This window comes from Budorcas taxicolor, chromosome 3 (assembly GCF_023091745.1).
Source record: "Budorcas taxicolor isolate Tak-1 chromosome 3, Takin1.1, whole genome shotgun sequence".
Taxonomy (NCBI): Eukaryota; Metazoa; Chordata; class Mammalia; order Artiodactyla; family Bovidae; genus Budorcas; species Budorcas taxicolor.
The window spans coordinates 67,687,610-67,709,114 of record NC_068912.1 but is presented as its reverse complement, the minus strand read 5'-3'; positions in this window follow the sequence as shown (position 1 = coordinate 67,709,114).

Here is a 21,505-nt window from a genome sequence, read left to right as displayed (position 1 = left end):
CGTCCATAGGATTTTCCAGGTGTTAGTGCTGGAGTGGGTGGCCATTTTCTTATCCAGGGGGTTCTTCCCGACCCAAGGATCGAACCGAGATCTCTGCATTGTAGACAGACGTTTTACCCTCTGAGCCATCAAGGAAGCATGAGTTCATTTGACCATATTTTCATGACTTTTAAGTATTAGCAATTTTAAAAATCTTTACTAGTCCAATATTTTAAAATCTTTACTAGTCCACTTCAGTATTCTTGCCTTGAGAACCCCATGAACAGTATGAAAAGGCAAAATGATAGGATACTGAAAGAGGAACTCCCCAGGTGGGTAGGTGCCCAATATGCTACTGGAGATCAGTGGAGAAATAACTCTAGAAAGAATGAAGGGATGGAGCCAAAGCAAAAACAATACCCAGTTGTGGATGCGACTGGTGATAGAAGCAAGGTCCAATGCTGTAAAGAGCAATATTGCATGCTGCTGCTGCTGTCGCTTCAGTCATGACTGACTCTGTGCGATCCCATAGAGGGCAGCCTACCAGGGTCCCCCGTCCCTGGGATTCTCCAGGCAAGAGTACTGGAGTGGGGTGCCACTGCCTTCTCCAGCAATATTGCATAGGAATCTGGAATGTTAGGTCCATGAATCAGGGCAAATTGGAAGTGGTCAAACAGGAGATGGCAAGAGAGAACATTGACATTCCAGGAATCAGTGACTAAAATGGACTGGAATGGGTGAATTTAACTCAGATGACCATTATATCCACTACTGTGGGCAGGAGTCCCTCAGAAGAAATGGAGTAGCCAACACGGTCAACGAAAGAGTCCAAAATGGAGTACTTGGATGCAATCTCAAAAACAACAGAATGATCTCTATTTGTTTCCAAGGCAAATCATTCAATATTGCAGTAATCCAAGCCTATGCCCTAACCAGAAACGCTGAAGAAGCTGAAGTCTTCTAAGAAGACTTACAAGATATTTTAGAACTAACACCCAAAACAGATGTCCTTTTCATTATAGGGGACTGGAATGCAAAAGCAGGAAGTCAAGAAACACCTGGAGTAACAGGCAAATTTGGCTTTGGAGTATAGGATGAAGCAGGCCAAAGTTTATAGACTTTTGCCAAGAGAACACACTGGTCATAGCAAACACCCTCTTCCAACAACACAAGAGAAGACTCTACACATGGACATCACCAGATGGTCAACACCGAAATCAGATTGATTATATTCTTTGCAGCCAAAGATGGAGAAGCTCTATACAGTCAGCAAAAACAAGACTGGGAGCTGACTGTGGCTCAGATCATGAACTCCTTATTGCCAAATTCAGACTTAAATTGAAGAAAGCAGGGGAAACTACTAGACCATTCAGGTATGACCTAAATCAAATCCCTTATGATTATATGGTGGAAGTGAGAAATAGGTTTAAGGGCCTAGATCTGATAGATAGAGTGCCTGATGAACTATGGGCGGAGGTTCATGACATTGTACAGGAGTCAGGGATCAAGACCATCCCCATGGAAAAGAAATGCAAAAAAGCAAAATGACTGTCTGAGGAGGCCTTATAAATAGCTGTGAAAAGAAGAGAAGCCAAAAATAAAGGAGAAAAGGAAAGATATAAGCATGGGAATGCAGAGTTCCAAAGAATAGCAAGGAGAGATAAGAAAACCTTCCTCAGCGATCAATGCAAACAGAGGAAAATAACAGGACGGAAAAGACTGGAGATCTCTTCAAGAAAATTAGAGATACCAAGGGAACATTTCATGCGAAGATGGGGTCAGTAAAGGACAGAACTGGTATGGACCTAACAGAAGCAGAAGATATTAAGAAGAGGTGGCAAGAATACACAGAAAAACAGTACAAAAAAGATTTTCATGACCCAGATAATCACAATGGTGTGATCACTCACCTAAAGCCAGACATCCTGGAATGTGAGGTCAAGTGGGCCTTAGAAAGCATCACTGTGAACAAAGCTAGTGGAGGTGATGGAATTCCAGTAGAGCTATTTCAAATCCTGGAAGATGATGCTGTGAAAGTGCTGCACTCAATATGCCAGCAAATTTGGAAAATTCAGCAGTGGCCACAGGACCAGAAAACGTTAGTTTTCATTCCAATCCCAAAGAAAGGCAATGCCAAAGAATGCTCAAACTACTGCACAATTGCACTCATCTCACATGCTCAAAATTCTCCAAGCCAGGATTCAGCAATACATGAACTGTGAACTTCCAGATGTTCAAGCTGGTTTTAGAAAAGACAGAGGAACCAGAGATCAAATTGCCAACATCCGCTGGATCATGGAAAAAGCAAGAGAGTTCCAGAAAAACATCTATTTCTGCTTTAGTGACTATGCCAAAGCCTTTGACTGTGTGGATCACAATAAACTGTGGAAAATTCTGAAAGAGATGGGAATACCAGACCACCTTATCTGTCTCTTGAGAAATCTGTATGCAGGTCAGGAAGCAACAGTTGGAACTGGACATGGAACAACAGACTGGTTCCAAATAGGAAAAGGAGTATGTCAAGGCTGTATATTGTCACCCTGCTTATTTAACTAATATGCAGAGCACATCATGAGAAACGCTGGGCTGGAAGAAACACAAGCTGGAATCAAGATTGCCAAGAGAAATATCAATAACCCCAGATATGCAGATGACACTACCCTTATGGCAGAAAGTGAAGGGGAACTCAAATGCCTCTTGATGAAAGTGAAAGTGCAGAGTGACAAAGTTGGCTTAAAGCTCAACATTCAGAAAAAGAAGATCATGGCATCTGGTCCCATCACTTCATGGGAAATAGATGGGGAAACAGTGAAAACTGTGTCAGACTTTATATTTTTGGGCTCCAGAATCACTGCAGATGGTGACTGCAGCCATGAAATTGAAGGACGCTTACTCCTTGGAAGAAAAGTTATGACCAACTTAGATAGCATATTCACAAGCAGAGACATTACTTTGCCAACAAAGGTCTGTCTAGTCAAGGCTTTGGTTTTTCCTGTGGTCATGTATGGATGTGAGAATTGGACTGTGAAGAAAGCTGAGTGCTGAAGAACTGATACTTTTGAACTGTGGTGTTGGAGAAGACTCTTGAGAGTCCCTTGGACTGCAAGGAGATCCAACCAGCCCATTCTGAAGGAGATCAGTCCTGGGATTTCTTTGGAGGGCATGATGCTGAAGCTGAAACTCTGGTACTTTGGCCACCTCATGGGAAGAGTTGACTCATTGGAAAAGACTCTGATGCTGGGAGGGATTGGGGGCAGGAGGGAAAGGGGACAACAGAGGATGAGATGGCTGGATGGCATCACTGACTCGATGGATGTGAGTCTGAGTGAACTCCGGGAGTTGGTGATGGACAGGGAGGCCTGGCGTGCTGCGATTTATGGGGTCACAAAGAGTCGGACACGACTGAGCCACTGAACTGAACTGAACTGATCTACTGATAATCAAATTAAGATGATGAGAGTTACAGATCACCTTCTATATTGCTTTATATTGTTGGAATGATGGATTCCTAGATAATATAAATTATCCAGGAGTTGAGTAATAAAAATATTATGAATGTGGAGAAAAAAGTAAAAACCAAACATTAATAATGACCTGGAAGATGGGAAGTGAAGTGTTCTTTATTTCAATTCCTATGCTTTTTTTTTTTTTGTATTTTTTCAGTATATATATACTACTTATAGTCAGGTGAAATGATAAAAGTATCCCCCAAATGGCCCAGACTACTAGCAAGTTCAACAAACTTAAAATAACAGTAAGACAAAGAATTAAAAGGCATCAAAATTGGAAGGGAAGAAGTAAAGCTATCACTGTTTGAAGAGAACATGATACCATATGCAGAAAATGCTAAAGTGTCCACCAAAAAACTATTAGAACTAATAAATGAAGTTGGTAATATTGCAGGATACAAGATTAATATACAGAAATCTGTTCCTTTTCTACACACTAACAATGAACTATCAGAAAGAGAATTCAAGAGAACAATTCCATTTATAACTGCCTCAAAAAGAATAAAATACTTAGAAATAAACTTAACCAAAGAGGTGAAAGAATTTACACTCTGTGAACTATAAGACACTGATGAAGTAAATTTAATTCAATAAAAATAAATAACAAAGATATATCATGTTTATGGATTGGAAGAACTAATGTTGTTAAAATGTTCATGGTTCCCAGAGCAATGTACAGATTTAATGCAACCCCTACCAAATACCCGTGACATTTTTCACAGAACTAAAACAAATGACCCTAAAATTTATATGAAACCACAAAAACTGCAAATAGCCAAAGGAATCTTGAGAAAAAAGAGCAAATCTAGAAGCATCACACTCTCTAACATCAGACAATGTTACATAGCTACAGTAACAAAAATAGCATGGTACTGGCACAAAAACATACACATGGACCAATAAAATAGAATAAGAAGCCCACAAGTAAACCCATGCACCTATGATCAATTAATTTATGACAAAGGAGGCAAGACTATACAATGGAGAAAGAAAAATCTCTTCAATAAGTGGTGCTTGGAAAACTGGACAGCTACATGTAAAAGAATGTAACTAGAACATTTTCCCACATCAAATATGAAAATAAACTCAAAATGAATTAAAGATCTAAATGTGAGGCTGGAAACAATAAAACTCCAAGAAGAAAAACATAGGCAGAACACTCTTTGATATAAATTGTAGCATTACTTTTTTTGATCTGTCTATGAAAATAAAGGAAATGAAAGCAAAAATAAACAAATAAGATCTAATTAAACATAAAAGCTTTTGCATAGCAAAGGAAATCATTGACGAAATGAAGAGACAACCTACTGAATGGGAGAAAATATTTGCAAATAGTATGACCAGTAGGACTTTCCATGTGGCATTAATAACCCAATGCCAATGCAGGAGACATAAGAGATACGTGTTCAATCCCTGGGTCAGGAAGCTCCCCTGGGGGAGGGCAAGGCAATCCACTCCAGTAATTCTTGCCTGGAGAATCCCTTGGAGAAATGAGCCTGATGAACTACAGCCCATAGAGTCAGAAAGAGTCACACATGACTGAAGCAACTAAACACACACACACAGAGTATGACAAGTGAGGGGTTAATATCCAAACTATATAAATAACTCATACAACTCAATATAAAAAAGAGACAGCCCTATTTAAAAATGGACAGAAGACCTGAATAGACATTTTTCTATTGTCTACATAGAAAACATACAGATGGCCAACAGTACACGAGAAGATGCTCAACATCACAAATCCACAGAGAAATCCAAAGTAAAATAACATTGACACACCACCTCACACTTTTTAGAATGACCATCATCCAAAAGTCTATAAACAACAAATGCTGAGGATGTGGAGAAAAAGGAACTTTCATACACTGTTGGTGTGAATGTAAGTTGGTGCAGTCACTATGAAAAATGATACGGAGGTGTCTCAAAACACTAAAAATAGAACTGCCATATGATTGGGCAAATTCATTTTGGGAATATATCAAAAGAAGTTGAAAATTTGAAAAGATGCATGTACCCCCATGTTCATAGCAATATATATAATAGCTAAGATACGGAAGCAACCTGAAAATCCATCAATAGATGAATGAATGAAGACAATGTCTCACACGCGCACACACACACACACACACACACACACACTCGGCTTTTTTACTCAGCCATAAAAAAATAATAATAAGATTCTGCCATTTGCAACAACATAAATAGACCTGAGTGTGTTATGCTTAGTAGCGAGGACATGATATGGGCAGGGGGTAAAAGGCATAAACTATTATGTACTTTTTTAAAAAGTTATAAGGATATGTTGAGTAGCACAAAGAATATATCCAATATTTTATAATAAGTGTAAATATATACTTATTAAGTGTAAATATATACTTATATACTTAAATTATATAAGTGCATGTGTGCATAGTAAGTCACTTCAGTCGTGTCTGACTCTTTGTGACCTCTAGCCTGCCAGGCGCCTATGTCCCTGGGAGTCTCCAAGCAAGAATACTGGAGTGGGTTGCTACTTCCTACTCCAGTTATATAAGTAATGAAGTAAATTGTATATATACGTGCTCAGTCATGTTCGACTCTTTGCGACCCTGTCTGTGGACTGTAGCCTGCCAAACTCCTCTGTCCATGGGATTTTCCAGGCAAGAATAATGGAGTGGTTGCCACTTCCTCCTCCAGGGGATCGTCCCGATCCAAGGATCAAACCTATGTCTCCTGCATTGCAGGCAGATGCTTTACCACTGAGCCACCAGGGAAGTCCTGAATGAAGTAAATTAATAAATAGATAAATAAATACTGTGGAAAATTATGAAAGAGATGGGAATACCAGAACACTCGACCTGCCTTTTGAGAAATCTGTATGCAGGTCAGGAAGCAACAGTTAGAACTGGACATGAAACAACAGACTGGTTCCAAATAGGAAAAAGAGTATGTCAAGGCTGTATATTGTCACCCTGCTTATTTAACTCATACGCAGAGTACATCATGAGAAACGCTGGGCTGGATGAAGCATAAGCTGGAATCAAGATTGCCAGGAGGAACATAAATAACCTCAGATATGCAGATGACACCACCCTTATGGCAGGAAGTGAAGAAGAACTAAAGAACATCTTGACGAAAGTGAAAGAAGAGAGTGAAAAAGTTGGCTTAAAGCTCAACATTCAGAAAACTAAGATCATGGCATCTGGTCCCATCACTTCATGGCAAATAGATGGGGAAACAGTGGAAACAGTGGCTGACTTTATTTTGGGGGAGCTCCAAAATCACTGCAGATGGTGATTGCAGCCATGAAATTAAAAGACGCTTATTCCTTGGAAGGAAAGTTATAACCAACCTAGATAGCATCTTAAAAAGCAGAGATATTACATTGCCACCAAAGATCTGTCTAGTCAAGGCTATGATTTTTCTAGTAGTCATGTATGGATGGGACTATAAAGAGAGCTTAGCACTGAAGAATTGATGCTTTTGAACTGTGGTGTTGGAGAAGACTGTTGAGAGTCCCTTGGACTGCAAGGAGAGCCAACCAGTCCATCCTAAAGGAGATCAGTCCTGGGTTTTCATCGGAAGGACTGATTTTGAAGTTGAAACTCCAGTATTTTGGCCACCTGATGCAAAGAGCTGACTCATTTGAAAAGACCCTGATGCTGGGAAAGATTGAAGGCAGGAGGAAAAGGGGACAACAGAGGATGAGATGGTTGGATGGCATCACTGACTCAATGGACATGACTTTGGGTAAACTCTGGGAGTTGGTGATGGACAGGGAAGCCTGGTGTGCTGCAGTCCATGGGATTGCAAAAAGTCAGACATGACTGAGTGACTGAACTGAACTGAACTGAAGTCATTCCCTCCAAAACAAGTGAGACGGGGGAATAATACCACCAGGGCTATAATAAGTATATGAGATTCCCTCTGGAGTGAAAATTTAGAAACAGCATTCCCACTAATACCAAAGAAGGGGTACATGTATTAAGTGATGAGATAAATTCTCTTGCAGTTGCAAAAGGACCAGTGAAGACATCACCTTTTAGAGTAACACAAATCAGTAAATGGAATAATGTCATTTTTATTACTATCACTGTGTCATGAAAAACTGCTTTTTATTCCCATTGGCATTCAATAAGTTTAAATAACTCGCCCAAGAGTAGATTAATGGTATAAGAAGACAGGACCAATGTTTGTTTTTTTTTTAATTTATTTTTTTTTTTACTTTAAAATATTGTATTGGTTTTGCCATACATCAACATGAATCTGCCAATGAATGTTTTGACTTCATAGCTACACTCAGAATCACTAAGGTGTTCAATACATGATATCTGAATGAATGAATAAACATTGAACATGAGAAGATCCTCAAAGCCAATGATGCAATCAAAACCCCTAGATTTTTTCCTTTGGAGGGTTTAAAATTCTAGGTAGAAGATAAGACTTGGGGATCCACATTGCATTTTTTAAAATTAATTAATTTATTTTAGTTGGAGGCTAATTGCTTTATAGTATTATAGTGGTTTTTGCCATACATTGACATGAATCAGCCATGGGTGTACATGTGTTCCCCATCCTGAATCTCCCTCCAACTTCCCTCCCCATCCCATCCCTCAGGGTCATCCCAGTGCACCCGCCCTGAGCACCCTGTCTCATGCATTAAACCTGGACTGGCGATCTGTTTCACATATGGTAATATATATGTTTCAATGCTATTCTCTCAAATCATCCCACCCTCGCCTTCTCCCACAGAGTCCAAAAGTCTGTTCTTCACATCTGTGTCTCTTTTGCTGTCTCACATACTGGGTCATTGTTACCATCTTTCTAAATTCCATATATATGCGTTAGTATACTGTATTGGTGTTTTTCTTTCTGACTTACTTCACTCTGTATAATAGGCTCCAGTTTCATCCACCTCATTAGAACTGATTCAAATGCATTCTTTTTAATGGCTGAGTAATACTCCATTGTGTATATGTACCACGGCTTTCTTACCCATTCGTCTGCTGATGGACAACTAGGTTGCTTCCATGTCCTGGCTATTGTAAACAGTGCTGCGATGAACATTAGAGTACATGTGTCTCTTTCAATTTTGGTTGTGCTAGTTTCTACTGTATAGCAAAATGAATCAGCCACACACACACACACACATATATATATATATATATATATATATCCCCTCCATTTTGGATTTCCTTCCCATTCAGGTGGCCAGAGTGCATTCAGTAGAATTCCTTGAGCTCTATAGTAAGGTCTGTTTAGTTATCTATTTTATACATGTTATCACTAGCGTATATTTGTCAATCCAAATCTCCCAATTCCTCCCATCCTCTTACCCCCATGTATCCATTTTACAGAAACTGGAATGGAATGAGACCAGGACAATTACACGGCAATGGCTAGGATGTAAGTGGGGCAAGAAAGCATGACGTCCTGAATACAATGTCCTGCAGGCAGGGGAAAGAAGCAGGCTGACTTACAAACTGCCTGGGAAATAAAAGCCAACCTGGCTTGCATGGGAGACAGGAGAGTGAAGCATCACAAATGACTCATCAGATTTGAAACATCTGCACTTACGTCTTTTCTCTTTCGCAAGTCTCAGTTAAAACGTCATTTCTTCAAAGCAGTCTCTGACTGCGTTAACAAAAATAAAGTCCTTCCCCAGGTTCTGTCTATCCCATCATCCTGCTAATGTTCTTCATAACAGCAATCTCAAGCAAACATTGTTTTACCTATTTGTTTACTAGTTTTCACCTCTCTCATTACATCATAAACTCAATGAGGAGAAAGACCTTATATGTCCTCTTCATCAGCATGGGGCCAGACACATTCTAGGGGTATAAGAAGTGTTAGCTGAGTTCACGTTTTCTAATTTGGGCAACTGAAAGCTGGTGGTGCCAATGACAAAGTTAGAAAATACAGAAGAAATGACAGAATTTTGTGGGGATGGAGGAGGAAGAGAAGGAATTCTGCTTTGTATGTTTTGAAGTTTAAGTATCAGGTTTAAGTTTTTGAGGATGCATGTGAGGCTTCGGGTACTGATGCGGGCTGGAAATAGGGATTTAAGAGCACAGGAAACCAGATAGAGTTCTCCAAAAGAGATCCTAATGTGATAGCAGGGGCTAGGAGGATATACACGGGATTGGACTCGGATGGTGCTTGATTAAGGGGCTTGAACATGTCTGATAAGGAAAAGCTTGTCAAATTGGAAGCACTCTACCAGGATACAAGATTTAACACCTGACAAGGACTTTGGAAGATAATGTGAATATGCTACCTGAATAATATCCAGAAGCATGGGAAAAATGATGATCCATGCACAACAGATATTTTAAAAAGGAGGGGGAATAAAAGACTCAGAGAAGGGAGTCATAATACAGTGGATATACTATCAGTTCAGTTCAGTTCAGTCGCTCAGTTGTGTCTGACTCTATGCGACCCCACACACTGCAAAACACAAGGCCTCCATGTCCATCACCAACTCCCGGAGTTTACCCAAACCCATATCCATTGGGTCGGTGATGCCATCCAACCACATCATTCTCGTTCTTCCCCTTCTCCTCCTGCCTTCAATCTTTCCCAGCATCAGGGTCTTTTCCAATGAGTCAGCTCTTCGCATCAGGTGGCCAAAGTGTTGGAGTTTCAGCTTCAACATCAGTTCTTCCAATGAACACTCAGGTCTGATCTCCTATAGGATGGACTGGTTGGATCTCCTTACAGTCCAAGAGACTCTCAAGAGTCTTCTCCAACACCACAGTTCAAAAGCATCAATTCTTCGGCGCTCGGGTTTCTTCATAGTCCAACTCTCACATCCATACATGACCACTGGGAAAACCATAGCCTTGACTAGACAGATCTTTGTTGGTAATGTAATATCTCTGCTTTTTAATATGCTGTCTAGGTTGGTCATAACTTTCTTTCCAAGGAGTAAGCGTCTTTTAATTTCATGGCTGTAATCACCATCTGCAGTGATTTTGGAGCCCCCCAAAACAAAGTCAGCCACTGTCTCCCCATCTATTTGCCGTGAAGTGATGGGACCGGATGCCATGATCTTAGTTTTCTGAACGTTGGGCTTTAAGCCAACTTTTTCATTCTCCTCTTTCACTTTCATCAAGAGGTTCTTTAGTTCTTCTTCACTTTCTGCCATAAGGGTGGTGTCATCTGCATATCTGAGGTTATTTATGTTTCTCCCGGCAGTCTTGAGTCCAGCTTGTGCTTCATCTAGACCAGAGTTTCTCATGATGTACTCTGCATATAAGTTAAACAAACAGGGTGACAATATGCAGCCCTGACGAACTCCTTTTCCTATTTGGAACCAGTCTGTTGTTCCATGTCCAGTTCTAACTGTTGCCTCCTGACCTGCTTACAGATTTCTTAAGAGGCCGGTTGGGTGTTCTGGTATTCCCATCTCTTTCAGAATTTTCCACAGTTTATTGTGATCCACATAGTGAAAGGGTTTGGCATAGTCAATAAAGTAGAAATAGATGTTTATCTGGAACTCTCTTGCTTTTCTGATGATCCAGCAGATGTTTGCAATTTGATCTCTGGTTCCTCTGCCTTTTCTAAAACCAGTTTGAACATCTGGAAATTCACTGTTCATGTATTGTTGAAGCCTGGCAGGAGAATTTTGAGCATTGCTTTACTACATAGTTCTATAGGATATTCAATGCAGGGCTGAAAAGCCAACTAAAGGACTATGTCCCACCAGAGAGCCCAAATGATACACCAACACCAAAGTTATAAAGAATGTACTGGTGAGATGGGTACCAAGATCACTAAGAAGTTCAGTGGTGCCTCTCTTCTACAGGCCAGAGTGATCTGTAGATTCCATTATTGTACTAGATTCACAAATAGCAAGTGGATGGTAAGACTCTGAAACATAGGGCCAGATGCCAGAGGCCTAATGGATGCAGTTATGGTGAGTGACAAAGTCAGAAATGCAAGCAAGGGCCCTTACCTACAGAGGATTACACGTGCATCCTCAGTTGCTGAGCTGTGTTCAACTCTGCTACCCTATGGACTGTAGCCTACCATGCTTCTCTGTTCATGCGATTCTCCAGGCAAGAATAATGGAGTGGTTTGCCATTTCCTCCACCCAAGCCAGGGATTAACCTGCATCTCCTGCATTGGCAGGCAAATTCTTTACCACTGAGCCACCTAGGAAGCCCACAGAGGACTATGAAGACGGTTAACTATATTTGGCACCCCTCAATGGGGAGGTAAAGAATAAATGAGAAGCCAGTAAGGGTACTAGTCAATATACATAATCAAAAAATATTAAGGATAGATGAACTGATACCTTACAAAGATTAAAACCAAGGAAGAAGGCAGTCACCCAGAATTAAGACCACAATTTCTCACCCTGTTTGCAGGCCTGAGCCAGGTTTCAGACACAGAATCCTTTAACTGATAGAGAGGGTGGGCGCCAGGGAGAAGGATCTTCTGAGACCATGCAAGTAACATAATAGTGATTCTCCCAAAAAGACCTATAGCCATTTACTTGATTAGCTGAAAATTTCAGAAAGAAGTTTACCCATTGAGAGGACTCTTGGACACAGAGTATGAGCTGCCATTGACACCCAAAAGTGGCATCATGGTCCCACATTAGTATGAACATATAGAAAGGCTAGGAAATAAATGAGCCCTGGACCCGGTTCAGGTCACAGTGGGTCCACTGAGTCCATGGACCCATCAGTATTCACTTCTCAAGTCCCAAAATATAGCAGTCGACACTACTGACACAGATAGTGCTTGGCCTGTGTGACAAGTGATATCACAGTGAGGAAAGCCAAGAAGAAAACTCTAAGATTGCTCCACACTCCAAGCTAAGATGGGAGATCAAAAATAATGTCACATCTCAGAGAGAATAGCAGAAATTAGTGCTACTATTACACCTGAAAGATGTAGGGTTGATTATTCCCATCATAACAACATTTAATTAATAAGTCTGGCCCCTATACGGAAACAGATGGATTCTGGAGGATGACAGAATGCTATTCTATTGCAGACTCAAAAAGTAGGAGCCCCAGTTGCAGCTGCTATGTTAGAATTATTATATGCCAGAGCAGATTAACACAATCTCAGATATATGCTATGAAGCTATTGATCTGGCAGATGAATTATTCTCCATCTCTATCAGATAAGAGGATCGGAAATAGCTGCACTCACTTGAACAGACAGCCATGTATGTTTGCAGTCTTGCCCCAGGGCTCTGAGAAAAAGACAGATCACAGGGCATCAAATGGCCATATGGCTAGAACTGTCCATCATGACCTAAGTTTCATCAGACCCATCAAGTCATAAAATTGGATGGGGCCAGCAGCAATTCATCTTAAATTGGAAGTGACACAGCCAGGGTTGAGCATGAGTGATTCTAGAGTACACAGACAAGCTCCAAGAAGTGTTAGGATAGACCCACTTGTCAGCCACCACTGTTTCACAACAGTAGTTCTCCCTGCACTTCAACATAAGCCTCCTGGGAGATCTCTCATGATCCATTAATGGAAAATAACCCCCAAGCATGGTAATGGGAAGGTTAATTTGGTATAGGAATGAAAGCTACACACCAACAGTCACAGCAACTCCACCTTACTCAGAGGTGTCCTTGATGGACAATGAGAGGAAATCCTATCCACGGGCAAAGCTTTGGGCAGTTTACTGGGTCATCCAATATGTGTGCAAAGAGACATGGCCCAAGGTAAGATGTGGCCATGGGCAGTGGCAAGTGACTTGGTTGGCTGGTTAGCTTAGGCTCTGAAAGGCGCAATATGGGAATCCCAGGAACAAGGAGTTCTGGAGAAGAGGGACAGGGTAGTGGGCCCCAAATGTTTATAATCTGCTAAGATTATAGTGCAGCTTGTAGTCCCTCTGTCCAATCCTTCTTCCTGCTTTCCCTTCCCCATGTGTTGAATCCATGCATATAATCTAATAAACCTCCAGTTTAGAGTCTGCTCCCTTAAAAACCACCTGTAAACATTACCTAAAACACTGAAATCAGAACTTTGTTTTCTGCTCTATCCCCAGTGCTAGCTCTGCTTGACACATTCAGTTCAGCTCAGTTCAGTTGCTCAGTCCTGTCCGACTCTTTGCGACCCCGTGAATCGCAGCACGCCAGGCCTCCCTGTCCATCACCAACTCCCGGAGTTCGCTCAGATTCATGTCCATCGAGTCCGTGATGCCATCCAGCCATCCTCTGTCGTCCCCTTCTCCTCCTGCCCCCAATCCCTCCCAGCATCAGTGTCTTTTCCAATGAGTCAACTCTTCGACGCATTAGATTCTTAATAAATACTTGTGAATAAGTGACTAGATCCGAGGGATGCCAATTGGGCAAGTTCATGACAGAACTACTTCTGAGTTGTGTTGTTGTTGCTATTTAATTGCTAAGTCCTGTTCGACTCTTTGAGACCTCACGGAATGTAGCCTGCCAGGGTCCTCTCTTTGTGGGATTTCCCAGGCAAGAATACTGGAGTGGGTTACATCCCTTCTGCACAGCATTTTCCTGATCCAGGGATCAAATCTGTGTCTCCTGCATAGGCAGGCTGAGTCTTTACCACTGAGCCACCATGGAAGTCACTCTGGGGTCTGTATCCTCATGCATAATAAATTCTGGCCCTCTTGGCTTTAACACAGGTTTCAGTAGCCTGAGGAGGACACAAATGGTGGGAGTAAGAGGATCATTCCTGCTACGATTTGTCATCCCCCAGTTGTTATGACTGCAAGCACACATCCCTTAGCTCAAACAGACACACCAAAACACACATTTTTGTCTGCACCTTATTATAGATACCCAGATTGCATATTAGTAATTTTCAAAACCATCAATAACATCACAAATCATTATCACACAGCAGTTATTAAACTTCTATTCTCAGTAAATTATCTTACAGAAAAATAGCATTTGGTAGAGAATTAGAATTTTTCACACACCTACACAATAAGTCACTTGTTATTCAGTATTCCTGCTTAAAATTCTCATGGATGTTCAAATGCAGCTCAAAAGTAAAGTTGAAAATGTGATTCATACTGTAAAAACTGTATCTTTTCATATTTTAAAAGAACAGAAACATAAATAAATTTTGTTAAAATACATGTGATATTGGTTGCAAGGTCATGCTCCAAAGAGAAAATCGGAAAGGAGTTTGAAACATGATCTTGGTGAGATCAGATGTCCTGCATAATAGCCTCCTTTCTAAAATGTGAGGAATTTACTTACTCTTTGTTAAATTCTTTTTCTAACTTGCTCTCATACTCTGCTTTCTGAAAAGAGAAAGAACTGTCAAGTTCTGCTTGCACCATTTGTGGGATAATAAAAATTCTTATTTTTATCAAAATATTTTCCTATTTAGATGAACCGAAACAACTGGAAGAATATGAAGTTAAGAGATTGAATGTTTAAGTTCTCACACAGTTTAATAGAACTGTGTTGACCCAGCCAGGGTGTAGGCAACTGCTAGTGACTTCTGAAGTGTCCAAAGCCTGTGGTGGCGGCAGCAGCGGCAGCCTGGCTTGGTATCCTAGTGTATGACAGCTATCTGGGACATTCAGGTGACAGCATTTTAACAGTCAGTTGTAGGTGCACCGGAGAGAGTATACATAGTATACATATCCCAAAATTTTTGGTCCAAATCATTGGTAAAATTTTAAGGTAATCTCTGTTGGTTCATATTTCATTTATTTGTTTAGTTGTTTAGATATATTTACCATGTTATAAAACATATATAAATGTCCTGTAAAATAAATGCTAAAGTTATAGCTCTCCCCTTCCCTTCCCGTTTCAATCCATATGGAATCTTTATGAACAGGTAATGTAGTGTATGTGGGTAAAGATACATAAATCTTTTTAGATGCATTGATTTTTATATAAATGAGTCATAAATGTCATCTGGATTTTTGTGCCTTTTTTCAATCTATGACTAGATGGTCTGTATTTTGGGTACACTTTGTTTTGCGAATTTTCATTTCCTCTCTGCTCTTTGTTCTTCTGGGTATTGCTTCTGTAACTACACGAAATGTACGTGTGTCTCCTTGGTTTAACACTGCTGCACTGAATCAGTGAGACTCCAGTATGATGAAGATAGTAGAGCATATTCATCTCTCACTTCTCTCCAAACCCTCACCATCTCACATCTCGGGTTTTGTCAGTTGTGTTACTACTTCTACCTTGTCAAGTGTAACATTCACATTGTGGTCCTCAACCTTGACTGCCATAGTCTATGACTATGTTCTTCTTTACTGTGGTTTTCTAATGCCAGAGCTCTTCATCTGACTCTCCTGATTGCCTTGATTTCTTTATCATCTATAAGCTCAAATGTTTGAGAAGCTATTTCCTCCTACCTTTATTAATGAACAGTTTGACTTCATTTACTCTCTCTTCTAAGACCACTAAAGATATTGCTCCAATACCTCCAAACTTTGAGGCCAGTCTGATTTTTTTTCTTCCTGAGTGCCTTTTTCTTTTTCTACTTAGATAACGATAGGGATCTTTTTTAGTTTTCTTGAGTTTTGCCACTTCAGTATTCCATGCCTTGGGATTCTTTATTTTTTTATACCCTTTTGTTGTTGTTGTTTCTAGAACAAACTTATGTGAGGGAATAAATTACTCGTCTGGAGATCAGCAAACCTGGATTCTAGAATTTGAGGTAAATGGATGACTGGATCAGTCACTGAAGTTCTCTGGGACTTAACTTCCATACAGTAATGTAGAAGGAAATATTATATAATCGCCAGCAAATCTTTTACCTTCCAAATTCAATGATACCCATGCAGAAGCATGGCTTTATACAATATATATCTATTATATTCAGTTCATTTCATTCACTCAGTCACGTCTGACTCTTTGCGACCCCATGAATCGCAGCACGCCAGGCCTCCCTGTCCATCACCAACTCCTGGAATTCACTCAGACTCACATCCATCGAGTCAGTGATGCCATCCAGCCATCTCATCCTCTGTTGCCCCCTTCTCCTCCTGCCCGCAATTCCTCCCAGCATCAGAGTCTTTTCCAATGAGTCAACTCTTCGCATGATATTATGCCACTACAATTCTTGATAAACTTTGAATATTATTAGAAACAAGATGATTATAATAAAGAAGAGAGAATAGATGTGGATATCTCTTTAACTCTTCCTCCTTGATATATGTTGAATGGGTTACATCTAACATAATAAATAAATGCTCATATATGTGATGTTATGAGGCTATGGGAGATTTACTAAGAGGGGAAAAGAACAGTCAAAGCCTCAATCTTCATTCTCAGGTTCTGGGTTCATCCTTGCTTGGAGGCATCATAGTGAGATAGAAGAGCACTTAGCTAGGAGTCAGAAAACCCAGGTTCTTGTCTTATTAACATAACTGATCCACTGGTATGAGTTTGAGCAATCAATGTAGATAAACTCAGGTTTGAATCCTAGTTATGCCATTTTCTAGCTGTGTGACATTTGGCAAATTATAAAGCCTCTCTGAGCCTCTGCTTCCTTGGATATATATGACAATAACTAGTTCAACTTTCTAATTATGTCATGGTTATTAAATGAAGAAAATTTATTTAAATGGATGTTTAGCTCTCTACCTCCCAGCCACTTTCTCTCTGAGCTCTCTTCTCATGTTAACATTCTCTGAGTCTAATTAAAATTTGGATAATATAATATACGATTCATTTCCCCTTATTTTGCTGTGATATTTCTATAAGGTGCTTGCCATTATAGCTTGGGTGTAATATTTTTCTACTACTTGGAAATCTCATTTTTAATGAAATATTTGCTGAAGACCTATTTCTAGTCCCTAATTAGGCATGACAGATGGGTATCCCTGTGACCACCATTTAGTAGCTGCAAAACAGATATCATGAAAATACATAAAGAGGAACAAAATTGCCTGAGAGCAGCCAGATTCTCCTCGTTCCTCTACCTAGCAGTTTCATTAGATTGGGAAAATTCTCTGAGGTCAAAGAGAAATTAGGTATGTGAACAAGAAATTTGACATTTTATTTCCAAAAAATCCATCTGCAGACTCTGAATCTGATATGAAATCTTGCTCAATTAAAGAAAATAACAAGATAAATAGTCATTTGCAAATAACAAACAGGTGTTGGTATATGTACTGTATTCTGATTTTGTTAAAATGCAAAAGAGAAATAAAATATATGTTTTACTGCTTAAATGCTTTTAATTTTGCTTCCTGAAGCCATATATCATCTGGCTAGATGATTGATGATATCATTTAAATTCAATGCCCCCCCCCACAAAAAAGTAATCCATTAGGTTGCAAATAAAATTGTCATATTTTCCACTTACAAGAAAGAAAAGGTAGAAGATGAATAAATTAGTAGTCTAACATCCCCCCTCAGGGAGTCTTGTATTAATCTTTTTAAAGTAATGAACAGTGTGATAGAATCAGCATGGGAATCAGCACTATTTACTAGCAGCCTGATCTTGGGCAAATTGTCAGCCTCCTCCGGCCTCATTCTCTTCATCTATAAAGTAAGGGTAAAAACAACAGCAGCAACAACTCACAGGTTTTTTTTTGAAGACTTGATGAAGATAGCAACTCTGAAATGGCACGGTAAACCAAAATGACCTCCCTAATACTGGCTAACAAAATTAAATTCTGGCATCCTTTTTCTTGTTTATTTCACTTCTTCATGAAGTGAAGTGAAATGAAGTAGCTCAGTCGTGTCCGACTCTTTGTGACCCCATGGACTGTAGCCTACCAGGCTCCTCCCTCCATGGGATTCTCCAGGCAAGAGTACTGGAGTGAGTTGTCATTTCCTTCTCCAGGGGAATCTTCCTGACCCAGGGATCGAAGCCGGGTCTCCAGCATTCCAGGCAGATGCTTTAACCTCTGAGCCACCAGGGAAGCTAGCCAACTCTAACTCTAAAACATTTTTATTTCTCTTCTTTCTCCCAATGTGTAAGGGAAAGTATGAGTTTTAAGAAACCATCATGTTCCTCTAAATTTTACTTCCAAATTTAAAGCCTTAGTAAGGGCTTTCCAAGCGGCACTAGTGGTAAAGAACCCTCCTATCAATGTAGGAGATGAAAGACATGAAGGTTCAATCCCTGGGTCAGGAAGATCCCCTGGAGAAGGAAATGGCAATCCACTCCAGTATTCTTGCCAGGAGAATCCCATGGACAGAGGAGTCTGATGGGCTACAATGGTCCATTGGATCATAGAGATTCAGACATGACTGAAGTGACTTATCACACACAGCATAAGTACCATCTAATCAAATCAACACATCTTTGTTGAGCTTTTCATGTGTGCAGTACATTGCATTAGGTACTGTAAGGACAGAGGAGACAGAGGCATGTTCATTTACGGTACTTTATGAAATAGAATCATATTAAGCAAAACCTGTCTTCAGTACAAATGGTGCTAGATACTTAAATCATCCTGTTAAAAGGATTGATACTTCTCTTCTACACAGTAGGTTGGATTCTTTTTGGGGGGGGGGGGCAGAGGCATGTCAATTTTTTTTCTTAGTTGGAGGATAATTGTTTTACAATGTTGTGGTGGTCTCTGCCATACATCAACATGTATCAGTAATAATTATATACCTACTCCCTCTTCAACCTCCCTAGGCTCAAGCTCCCACACCTCTAGATCCTCACAGATTGCCAGACTGGGCTCCCTGTGTTATACAGCAGTTTCCCACTTACTATCTGTTTTACACATGATAGTATATACGTGTCAGTGCTACTTTCTCAATTTGTCCTACCCTCTCCTTCCCCTGCTGTGTCTACCAGACCATTCTCTATGTTTGCATCTTCATTTCTTTGCTATAAACAGGTTCACCAGTACTGTTTTCTAGATTCCATAAATATGCGTTAATATACAATATTTTTCTCTTTCTAACTTACTTTCCTCTGTATAACAGGCTCTAGTCTTATCTACGTCACTAAAACTACAAATTTGTTCCTTCTTATGGCTGAGTAATATTCCATTGTATATATGTACAACTTTTTAATCCATTTATCTACCACATCTGTCAGTGGACATCTAGGTGGCTTCAATGTCCTGGCTATCGTAAATAGTGCTGCAATTAACATTGGGATGCATGTGTATTTTTGAATTGTGGTTTTCTCAAGGTATATGCCCAGTAGTGGTATTGCTGGGTCATATGGTATTTTTATTTCTAGTTTGTTAAGGAATCTCCATACTGTTCTTTTTAAAGGCTGTACCAATTTACATTCCCACCAACAGTGCAGTAGGGTTTCCTTTTCTCCACATCTTCTCCAGCATTTAGTTTGTAGTTTTTTTTTTGATGATGGCCATTCTGATTGCTGTGAGGTGATACCTCATTGTAGTTTGATTAGCATTTCTTTAATAATGAGCAATGTTGAGCATTTTTCATGTGCTTATTGGCCATTTGCATGTCTTCTTTGGAATCTTCATTTTGCTTCCACAGACCCATCTCTCTGCTTTGGATTGTGTTCTCTGCCCTCTGGAGGTGGGTCTGTCTGGCTTCATGGTGGACTGCCTGGTGGAGTTCAGCATACATGCAGAGGAATGAAGGTGGGAAGGAGGGTGATATTGTGCTTTTTCCCAGCTCCTTCTATGGGGTGCTTCAGCTGAAGGCCACAGCCTCTCTTCTGTTTTTATTCTGGCAATTACTCCTTTCTCTACCCTTGCTAATCTAAGGTGTTCATGGTATCCGGACACTGTACTTCGTTTATGGTTTTCCTGGACCCTGAGCACCTTCGGAAATACTCTTCAGTAAACTCTCCTCATGACTCAGCTTAAATGTCCTTCTATTTGCTGACAAGACGGATACACCCACCGATCTCAACCTCCCTCCCACCTGTACCTATCCCATACCTACTTCCAATTCTAGGTACTACTTGGTTTGATGTCTCTATACCAATGTTTCTCAGACTTAGGACCTTGCAGACCTCTGAAAATACATTTATGGACTCCAGGAGTCCACAAACACGAGTGTGAAAAGCACAGGTTTGTCCAGCATTCTCACCCCCACCCTCCTCAATATAAGATCCCAACGGGTTAACTCATTCTCTGTTTAAAGGAATCTGTTCTTGTTGGAAAGAGGTCAAAGTAACAATTATATATCATCATTCATTTTTTGCTGCATTGGGTCCTCATTGCTGCACACAGGGCCAGTGCTTGGGCTCCTCTTTGCAGCGGCTTCTTTTCTCATGGAGCACAGGCTCTAAGACACAGGCTCAGTAGTTGTGGCTCATGAGCCTAGTTGCCTTGTGGCATGTGGAATCTTCCTGGGCCAGGGACTGAACCCATGCCCCCTACAAAGGCAGGTGGATTCTTAACCACTAGACTACCAGGGAAGCTCTGTCATTTGTTTTTATAATTTATTAGATATTATAAAATCCCAGTGGTGTACAAAACCTAATATTTTAGGATGAAAAAAAATGAGTTTAATCTAACACTTTCATTTTATAAATGAATGAACCCAGATTTAGAGAAGCTAAGTAATTTACCTGGCACCATACAGTTTTCATTGGCTAGAACTACAATCAGCCTCCTGATGGAGTTCTAATTCGGTGTTACATTCTGCCCAACACCATATCTAACTTTCACTATATTATAGAGAAAACAATGAGAAATAAAATGTTATGTACCTGAACAGTAAAACTTCTAACACTCTATTCCTAAAAGCTAGGGGAAAATAGAGATTGTCAAGATATTAGGTCTCAAAGATACTTTCAGCCTCCCCCTGAGTTTATAGGCAGGAGATCTGAGTCCCACAAAAATATCTAAATATCTTGTTTCTCCTGTTTCCTGAAGTATTTCCATAACATTTTCTCCATCACTTTCAGGATCTCTAAGGGAACTTTGAATAATTTGACATGTAGAGTGTCTTCATAAATCTATCTTTTTTTTTTTCCTATGAGAGGATTTTAAGACTCAAAGGGGCGGTAAGATAGAGAATAACAAAAACGTGAAATATGCCATCTGATGGAGAATATCCTAAGAGCTAACCTGTAAATTGAAAGACGAGTTAGTTAGCAGTTTCCTTTATACTAGTTTGATGGAAGCTGACAAAGGCTCTCTGAAAGAAGACT